The following is a 10,994-nucleotide window of genomic DNA, read 5'->3' as shown; positions in this document are numbered from 1 at the left end:
CTAGGTTGAAGACCTGGAACTTGAGCAGAAAGAAAGCATGAGACTTCAAGGAATTACTCAGGGCTCTAGCACCTTAGGAAGAAGAGGAAATTGGTGGTGTTGAAGAAAAATGACAGCACCTCAAAACAGAACGTGTGAGGACTGTAGAACAAATATGCAGCAAAGCCAGGTATGGAAGCAAGATACATAAGGAAAGCTAGTGGAGGAGGCAGGTAGTTATCAAAGGAAAGGAGTGCTGGATAAAATGGGAGATAGAAAAGACTGAACAGGCTAAGAAGGAATACTGGTTGGCTAACAAAGAGACTAAGAGAGGAGTTGTAATAGCAAAGGGCAAGGCATTAGAGGAACTCTACTTATGAAAAGTAACTCAGTAGTTGGCACAAAGACACTCTATCAGGTTGCAAGGAAAAAACAGAAAGATAAAGAAGATAGTCAGACACCCTTCATAAGGAATGCCATCAACAGCCTACTAACCAGTCCATAGGACATCAAAGGCAGATGTAAAGAGTACTTCCAGAAGCTCATGAATGAAGAAAACGTCACAGAAGCTGTACTATCCCAGGTACAACCTGTGATGAAAGACAAGGAGCCTAGGCTAGAAGAAGTAAGAACGGCACTAAGGAAAATTAAGTCAAGGGAAAGCAACAGCCTCAGATGAGGTCACAGTAGATATGATCAAGATGATTGGTGAGATAGGAGAGAAATGTGTCTTGAGGGTAATCATTAGTGTGGCAAGAAAGACATATCTCAGATGACTGGAGAATAAGCATAGCACTGCTAGACTACAAGAGCAAAGGGGCCATCAACAACCATGCACAGTACTGAGGTGTCAAACTCCTGTCATGCGGCATGAAAGTTCTGGAAGGGATGATAAATTAATATGCAGAACAGTAGAAAGTAAAATGTGAAATGAGCAGTTCTGATTTACATGAGGATGCAGCAAATTAACCCAATGTTTATAATGAGATAGTTGAGAAGAAGCAAGAGATGAGGAAAGAGTCCATCTGGGCATTTCTAGATTTGTAGAAAACAAGTTGATCCGAGCAGTCATGTAGTAGTTTGAAGTCCCAGAAACATTGGTAGAATTTGTACAAGCTATATGCAAGGACCCAATGACGCAAGTTCAAACAGTGCTTGCTTTCACAGAGGGGCGCAGAGTGGGAGTGAGTGTGCATCAGGGTTCAGCCCTGAGCTCATTGCTGTTCATACTGGTGATGGACTACATTAGCAAACAGGTCAGGAAGACAGATCAACAAAACTTATGTATATAGATGATGTGCTATTACAGGCAGACTTTCAACAAGAACTTTGCAAAGGATAGGGGAATGGAATGCAAAAGTGAAAGCACATGGGATGAAACTGAGTACAGATAAGACAGTTATAATGGCAGTAAATATGAGGAATCAGACAAAGCTGAGAATTGAGACAGAAGGGAAAATAGTGGAAGAGGTTAAAAGCTTCACATAGCTGGGAGGGATGGTTGAGGAGAAGGGACATGTGAATGATGAGGTCAAAGCTAGAATCAGAGGGGCTTCAGCAAACTGCTACACAGTGTCATGTATAGTGTATGGCAGAGGAATGCCATAGACGCTGAAAAGTAAGGTGTACAAAAGAGTGGTGCAAACACTACTAATATATGATACAGAATCCTGGGGCAGTGAAGACAGGGTAGTTGAGGGAAGCTATAGAGGTGAGGGAGATGTAGTGCTTAAGACAGGTGGTATGATGCACACTGTGAGGCAGATGAAGAAATGAGGATATAAGAGCAGAAGCCAAAGAAGCTGCATTTGCAGAGAAGATCAAAGAGAACATATTACGGTGGTTAGGGCATGTACAGAAAAGCAGAAGACAATCTGGTGAAGAAGATTTGGGACAGACAGGAAGAAGACAAGAGGAAATGAGAGTGTCCACCAAAGAGATGGATTGTATAAGAAAAGACCTGTGAGATTCATGCATGACTGTCAAAGAAGATATAAGAATAGCAATGAACTGAGAGAGATGGTGTCAGCTGATACAACACCCAGACACCATGTAAAAATGAGAAAAGGGGGGTTGATTATGATGATAATGATGATGATGATGCCCAACATCAAATACAGCAAGTTCTTCTCTCACATCCCTCCTCAGGAATAGGATCTGTGGGACATTCTAGTCGACAAGTGGCTGATAGGTCTGTTATACACCTTTCTACCCTGTTCCCTGATAATGAAGTGCCTGCAGGAAACAAAACTGTACAGAGCCAACATGGTTCTGACAGCCCCTCTTTTGAACCTGATAGGTGTGACTTCCTCTTCTTTGATCTCATCTGAGGAAGTCCCTCTTGTCTAAAGTATGATCTAGGCCTTCTATCCCATCCATCTTGCAAGACTTATATAGACAGTCTTTCTATCAGACTAACTGCATAGGTACTTACCATAAAGACAGAACTTTATTACTCATGTCTGTCCACTTAACAAATCCTCACTCCATCCCCTCTTCAGATTGTCACCTTATTATTCCAAACAGACTTGTTGACCTCACCTGAGGCCTTACTTCTGATGGTCTCCTTTGTAGGGCTTCTATATGCACCTTATTAGGAATCTGTTGAGGTCCTGTTGTAGCTGGTAGCAGGCAAACTGAATCTGGAAGGGAGAGGGAGGCAGGAAGCATTGTGGAAGTTACAGGAGGTATTCAAGCGTTGAGAAAAATATCAGAGCTGCCTGTGGTGACCATTTATTTGTGTTTGAAGTGGATGGACATAAACAGTAAAGAGCTATTGCACTGGCAAGTACATAACTTTCCTTTCCCAAATCTGGAAGATTGGATTTTCCTTTCTACCATGTGCAAGTCATTAATGCATGCAAGGGACTACTTACTTCATCTCTGTCTGTCCTTGGGAATATCAGTGAACACTTTGACGTCCCAGTTAGAGCTATTGCAAGAGCTTATATTCATAGGCTACTATCTGAATACTATACAGACGTTGGTCAGGCTTTCATAGGACAGAATAAATTCAGCACAATCCCCAGTAGCTCTCAGCTGATGACCACATGGATCAAATCATTCCCTTATCCAAGGCCTACCAAAAACATTTGCAGTCATAGTTGCATGTCGTGAATCTGAACAAAAGGTGCCCATTTGCCCCTTCCTGACCCTCAGTTGCAGTGACTATAAACATATCTATCTTGGGTTTGAGGGAATACTCCTTAGGGTAGACAGTCCAAGGGACTTGGACTCAACAGCAGCTCTTACTGCACAATAAAAATGGAGATGAGGGTGCTTCTCCAAGTGTTGTAAGCTTTTCAAGACCACCTTTCTTCACAAGGGTGTGGTGCCAGTACACACATGGGCACACGCATATATGTGTGTGTTTGTATATATACATACATACATATATATATATATATATATATATATATATATATATATTTATTTATTTATTTACTTCCTTCCTTATATTTTTATTTCGCATTTCTTTACCTGGAAAGTCAGACTGGGATAATGTTTCATTTTCATTGGAGACCTGGGTTGGAAAGTTCCACATTTTTAAAAATATGGCTACAGTTAAATAAAACTATTACAAAGCCTGCATGCAAGAACTTATATTCAGGTCTATATTAGAACTGCAAACACTTAAAAAAGCGAATGCTGTTTTATCGACCCTTTAAAAGCAAAACCATAAAATCCCAAACACACGGAACAGTGATTTTTTTTTCCCCCAGGAAAAAAAATTGCTGCTCCGCAAAAAAAAAAAATCCAAACACAAAATAAAGTGGGGGGCTATGCCCCCCCCACACCCCCTACTTAAATATACCAACTCCAAGATCGCACCACAGTGGAGGAAATAGTAAAGTCCCAAAAACGACCCAGCGATTGTTTTCCCCTGGGAAAAAAATCGCTGTTCTGTGTGTTCGAGATTTCATAGTTTTGCTCTTAAACGGTCGATAAAAGAGCATTCACTTTTTTAAGCATTTGCAGATCTAATATAGACCCTTATATTCATAGGCTGCTATCTGAATACTATACAGATATTGTCTAGACTCTCATAGGACAGAATAGCTTCATTGCAATCCACAGTAGGTCTCACCTGATGACCACTTGGATCATATCACTCACTTATTAGAGGCATGCCAAAAATGTTTGCAGTGGTAGCTGCATCTTATGATAGTATGTTGGTAATGTGGTACTTTAATAAACAAGGAGAGCCAGGTCCTATCCGCTCTTTTGGGAGGATATGAGGGTTTGAGAAATGGCAGTAGATTCACAATGTTTTCTAACAGCTAGACATATACCCTGTTAAGCTAGTTTCATAGCAGACAGGCACAGCTGGTGTCTCGTGGTAACAGCTGAGTGCTCCCTCGGGTCTATATTATAACATCGAAGTTGCAAAACTTTGAATGCTATAATATCGAATCCACTACATCAAAGGATGAAAATAGCGAAGCCACGGAATATCGAATTCTTACCTAGAGCAAGATGTCGGTGGGCCGTTCCGTGGCTTCGCTATTTCCTCCACTGTGGTGTGATAGTTACGGACCTTAGGGTTAAGGTGCGGGTGAAGGTAAGTGGATAGGTAGGAATGTATGTATGGTTTAGTGTAGGGTTAGAAGTAGGGGTTTGTTAAGTGTATGTGTGTGTATTAATTAGTTTGTTTGTGTATAGTTTCGTAGGGTAAGTGTGCGATAGTTACAGACCTTAGGGTTAGGGTGCACGTTAAGGTTAGTGGATTGATAGGAATGCATGTACTGTTTAGTGTACTGTTAGAAGTAGGGTTTTGTTAAGTGTATGTGTGTGGTTTATTTATTTTGGTGTGCTTGTGTTGTGTGTATGTTTCTTGGAACAGCAAATTTTTTCCCTGGGAAAAATTTGCTATTCTGAGTGTTCGATGTTATCATATTTCGAAATTCCAAGTTCGAGCTTATGGTGTTCAATATTTTGGAATTTCAAATATATGATATAGACCCGCTCCCTCAGAGTGGCTACAGCACAGTTGATAGTCCATCACTGAGGAAAGTCTTACTGTGATCTCTTTGCCTCCACAACACAATCAAATTTATCAACTTGTTCTCCCTCAACTCTCTTCAGGATGCTCTAGTCCATCAGTGGCCCATGGTATTCTTAATGTCTTTCTGCCCATCCTCTAAGAATGACATTTCTAAAGAAACCCAAGTCATACAGTACCACTGTAATTGTCATAGTCCCATTTTAGCTTGAACAAGTATGGTTCCCTGTTTTTTTTATCTCACTTGTGCAAGAAACCTTTGCTTTTACAGCTTTACCTGGGTCTTCTTCTCCATCTTTCCAGAAATCCTCACCCACACCTGCAGTCCCTTAATCTAACCATATGGTTTCTCCAGTTCAGCTGAAGGCTACGGATTCAGCCTTCCTCCCAAGTGTGGTTCAAATTCTTACTGATGTCCAGAAACCCTCTACCAGAAAATTTTGCTTGGATAGGTGGACTAGATTTTTTTCTGCAGGTTACTCAGCAAGGAAAAGATCCATTCATAATTCCTTTCCATTCTTAAGTTTTTGACAAATTTGTCTGATACAGACTTAGGTTTCTCAACTATTACAGAGCACATGGCAACTATTTCAAGCTTTTATCAAGGTAGTTGTTTTGAACTGTTGTCATGACTGCAACTCTACTTTGTCTCAAATCTGAAACCTTTGTACTGCGATTCACTGTTAAAGATCATATTCCTCCTTGGGATCTCCGTCTCATTTTAGAGAAGCTGACTTGGCCTTCTTTTGAACTGGTTGTCACAGTAGTCATATTGCTTTCATAAAAGACCTTTTTTCTAGTGGCTGTAACTTCTGCTAAGAGCATCTCAAAACTGCAGGCCCTTTCAGGTCATTTTCCTTAACTTGTCTTTCATAAAGACAGTGTATCTTTAAGAATTATTGCAGCCTGCATGCCCACGGTAGTGTCAATGAATGCTCCATCAAAGGTGAATTTGAATTGCATTGCCGTACTGTTCACAGACAACTAAGAGTCTACATGTGCAATAGACAACATGAGCAACTACTCATCTCTGTAACCATTAGAAATGTTGGGACCTGCTAGAGTGAGTCCAAAAACACAGAGATTGAAGGTTGAAAAACAGATTTACATATACCAGTTCTGAGACTGCCATTTCCTGAAATATTTTGTCTGAGGTAAGGCAATCTTGGAGTTGGTATATATACGTTCGGGAGTATAAGGGACGTATCCCCAACATTGGGGTGTGCAGGGGGCTTGCCCCCCCTACAAAAAAAGAAGTTTAAAGGAGAAGAGCAATATTCAAGATTTGCTGTTCATCTGGATATTCAATCCTTTTTTTCAGTCTGTCAGCACTGACCATTTCAAGTGCTGATATTTCAGTAGAGAGCCCTTTTTCTCCTTATCACCCAAGAGACTGAGTAAAAAGTAGCTTTCTTTATCCATTTGGCTGTCAGACTACATTACATAATGCTATGCTTCTTATAATAAGACAATTCCTGGTAATTCTAGAGTCCATTCAACTAGAGCTATAGTTATGTTGTTAACTTTCATCAGAAATTCCTTAGTGTATGATATTTGTGCTACCATGAAATGGGCTTCACTGCATAATTTTACCAGACACTATAAGCTAGATGTGAGCTCAAAGTCCAGGTCGTCCTGCAGGGTACCACCATTCTCTGCTATATTCTGCCATAATGCCTCCGAGTTGTAAAGCTAAGGACTTCGTCCTTCAGTTAAAGTGGATAGACTGGATCATGTAAGATTCTAAATGTATGTACCCACAATACTAATAGAAATTCATGATCTATGTTAGTCCACGTCAACAAGTGCAATGTCCAACAAGGCAAGAAATCCCTCATCAAACTAAATAAGAAGCTTGGGAGTTTTATCAAGTCCATCAAAGCCAAATTTGAGGTAAATATAGCCTTGCATGCAAAGGACGATCACAAGGCCTTCTTTAACTATGTTTGCATCCTGAAAGGTAATACAACAGTCTGCTGAACTAATTATAAACAGAACCACATATACTGAGCTGGAGGATGCAGTAAACTTGCTTGCTGATAAATTTAGTTCCAATTTTACCCTTCCCCCAACACCTCGTAAGAGACACCCTCAACTATATCTCCCTCAGTTATCACTAATAAACAGGTTTTCAAAACTCTCTTGAGGGCAAAGAATACTGCATTTATGGGCCATGATAATATCATGGGATGCCTCCTGAATAGCATGAAAAATGGCCTATTGAGTCCTCCAAGATCAATGTTCAACCTTAGCCCCCAAACTGGCTTCATGCCTAACAATTATCCTTCTGCACAAGGACAGGCCATCTGTTAATCTGGGAAATTAAAGATCCATTATGTTTAATAAGTCTTATATCCAAGGACATGGAAATAATGAGCTTGGATATTATAAATAATGATGTAGAAAATCTTCAGACACTGGTTACAACACAGTTTGGTTTTGCCAAAGGTAATTAGGCCTATTCAACCTATCGGGCTTTTTCAAGAAAGTCACCAAAGGTATAGACGGGAGCAGAATTGATATACTGTCTGTGTTGACCTGGCCAAAGCATTCAACACTATTCCCCATTCGGGTATTATCAATAAAATCACAAAACTAGGAGTAAATCACAATGTCATCCATTGAATAGCCAACTGGCTCACAGATAGGACACAGGAAGACAGGATGCGGGACTCCACCTCCACAAAAAGGCCATTCACCAGCAGTGTTCCTCATGCCCATTCCTTTCTGGCATCTAATTTTTGGAAGTCAAAGCTAACATTAAAGTCTTTTGGTTGACCAAGTTTGCAGATAACTTCAAGTATGGCAGAATTACAGAATCCCTGAAGACCACTAATATATTCCAAGAGGGATTATTGCAAGTTAATAATTGGTGCCAGAGCCATAGTCTAAAAATGAATGCCAAAAATGTATAATAGTATCCTTGGAAAAGTCAGCCACCCCTGGGAATTACTACATAGACAATATAGCCCCAAGAGTAGAGCCAACAGTTAGGAATTTAGGAATATATGTGTACAGTGACATGGCTGTGACCATTATGTGTCTGCTGTTGTAAGAAAATCATTCTATATTCAGATGTTGAGATGTTCAGAGACTCCAAGCCCAAACCTAATAATGGCCTTCAAAGAGCTTGCCTCCATAAAAAGCTAGGTTTAAAACCCTCAAATTCACCCATAAATCAAACTGGATGTATTATTTCTGGTATTCATGGAGTGCATTATTTTATATACTCCCACACAATTCCTAAATTTACAATCTTTAAAGCATTTTCACATGGTAATACTTTCTCCCCTGACCAATCTATATTTTACTGTGTACAAGTTTACCCCTGCCATTCCTTGAATTCTCCTGGCAAAGTGTCTTTGAATCCTTTCCAGTTTATCTAAATGCATCTTATTATATACACAAAAGGACCTGCAATATTCAATAATTGGTCTCACCATAGCCTTATAAATGGGAAGTAAAACAATCTCGTCTATACTAGCAATACATCTGAATATGTTACCTACTTCATAACATCTTCTAATGATATCCAACAAGTGATGATTGAAACCTAAGTTATCATCTACCTTTACACCCAAATCCCTAATAACATTGACATCTGATGTTGTCATTTTCATTCATTCCTCAACTGATGGGTCTAATTGCCTGAGATCCAGAACTGGTCTCAACCACCCCCTGTCTTTTTTGGCCCTAAAAAGAATCTTGAGTAAGCCCCAGATCCTTGCTGGTCCGAGGGGACTTTTTTGATTGCTCTTTTTTTCTAGCAGCTTTACTATTTCAAGGGCTGCTGCTTCCCCCTGATTGAGTGGAGCATCAGAGACATTTTTGTTTTTTGTTTTTGCTGGAGGAATTTGTGAAAATGGCATGAAATACCATATGGATATAATTTTCTCCACACAAGTGTCTTTTGTGAAGGATGTTCAGGCTTCTGGGAGCAGAGTTAAGTGGTGCCTGCCTTCAGAATACAGCAGTCAGGCAACCCTTCAAGAGTGCTGGTAGGGCTTTTCAGAGAAAATTTCACTGAAACCCTGATTCTGCAGGCCACCCCTGCCACAAGGATGGTGTATTCCATTAGCATCCCCCCTCTCTCCCCAGGAAAGAACTATCTCTTCATGAGGCTTGTAAAGGGAGAAAATACATCCTTTTACCACCTCATTGATTCCTGGAGAAGGACTTCTAAGGGTTTGAAAAATGGATCCTAATGGCAGATACAGTCTTTCCACCTAGCTCACTTCTGGAGATTGTTTCCTTAACTTTGGGGCCCAACAATGATGATCCATCAAAAGGAGCATTGATCAACAAAGACTTGAAAGGCTACACAAAATCACACAGGCACATCCAGGTGTGCCTTCTGACTGCAATATATGAACACCCAACCCTAGAGGTACCCTTGGCAACATGAGAGATCAGCCTTATGGACGCATTGGAAATAGGCTGAAGGGTCACCAATTTTGAAGAAACTTTTTACTGGTCCTCCACAGACATGTACCCTAAAAGAGATCTGGATAGCTCCTTGGTCAAATCCCTTTGTAATCTGGTGAAGTGTCCCAAATAATTCAGCAACCAAAGAGAAAAGGTCACGGGGAATAAATGTGTTTGCCAAATCTGTCCAAGCCCTGGACTCCCTGTTAGGGGATGCACCAATGACCTCTGCTCTGCAAGCTCCTTCTTAGTGGCTGCCACCACCACCATGCCATCTACTGGAACTCCCTTGCTATAGTGGTCCCTGTCTGACCACTTAGGTATGGGTTCTATTGTATCTGGCTCCTTCCAGGATCAGTGTGAGATAAGGTCAATCAACTCATTAGCCAGATAGACCATCCAAGACATAGCTGGGCTAGCCCCAAAAGCCTCCAAAAACACTGACTCTTCTTGGGAAGGGGATTTAGAAGACCATCCACCTCTCTGCTTAAGACGTTCCAGGATCTCTCCAAAAGAGACATCATCAGCAGAGATCTGAGGGACACCTCCCCTTCATCAAAGCATCTCTTCGGTGACAGATTCCTGAGGGGAATGTAGGTGGAGTCTCCTTTTGGATGTCCTCTTCTTAGGGACCTCATCAGTGGGATGATCTGGTGAAATATCAGAAGTGCGTGGGAAGTCCTGGAAGAGGACTGTCTGAAGGCTAGTACATGATGGCTGTCCCCATGGAATAGACATGGGGGGATCAGAACATAAATTCAATGGAGGAAGAAGAATAAGATCCAAAGATAGTAAGAATGTCCTCTTTCTGGACAAAGAGAAAGCCTTCACCAATGTCTCAAAAGCAGAAGGTCCAAAGAGAAACAGAAGCCAGTTGCACTGGCACTGAAGCTACCTGCACCGAACTCTGAATCCCTCTAGATCCCTACCGTGAGAAAGGAGTCAGAGCCTAGCTATCCAGTGCTGATGCACCAAGAGGTAAGGAGAGCTCCTAAAGCTTCAAAGTTGACCTCAAGACCCAGAGCCAGCACTGACACTTGGACTCTAAAATTCATCCTGCTCCAAAGAGGTCAGAACCAGGAGACGTAGGAGCATGGTTGGAGTGGAAAACAACCTGTCTTCAGATCCAACAAGGACATTCTCGAAGAGCTCAGATCCGAGGGCTCCACAAGCACTGGTCAGATTGGAGAAAGAGATATAACATGAGGTTGAGAAGAGGGTAGCTCACAGTTCCGATGAGAGCCAGAGCCAGAACTACATCAATCTAGATCTGAGCCCTATGAAACTTCTTCCTCATCCTATCTACCTCTGCCTCAGATAAAGTCTTGTAAGACCTAAAGGATGTACTAGTGGAAGGTGGTCTGGAGGGTTTCCTGAGTTTCTCTTGTAAGAAAGGTGAAAGGAGCTGAGGAGATATTGTATCCAAGGAGAAGCATGTAGATTGAAAGAACATTTGATGCTTGAAGTTGTAGGATCCGAGGTTGACGTCAGAGCCTGTTTCTTAGAAACTTTAGCTGGAGGCTTGGGAATTGAAGCCGAATGACGAGAACCATCAGAGGACCGTTTCCTGGACTCCTTTTCTTTTGGA

This window comes from Protopterus annectens, chromosome 9.part0 (assembly GCF_019279795.1).
Source record: "Protopterus annectens isolate FY-2018-M chromosome 9.part0, PAN1.0, whole genome shotgun sequence".
Classification (NCBI taxonomy): Eukaryota; Metazoa; Chordata; order Ceratodontiformes; family Protopteridae; genus Protopterus; species Protopterus annectens.
The sequence above is the reverse complement of the archived record's forward strand: the minus strand, read 5'-3'. Positions refer to the sequence as shown.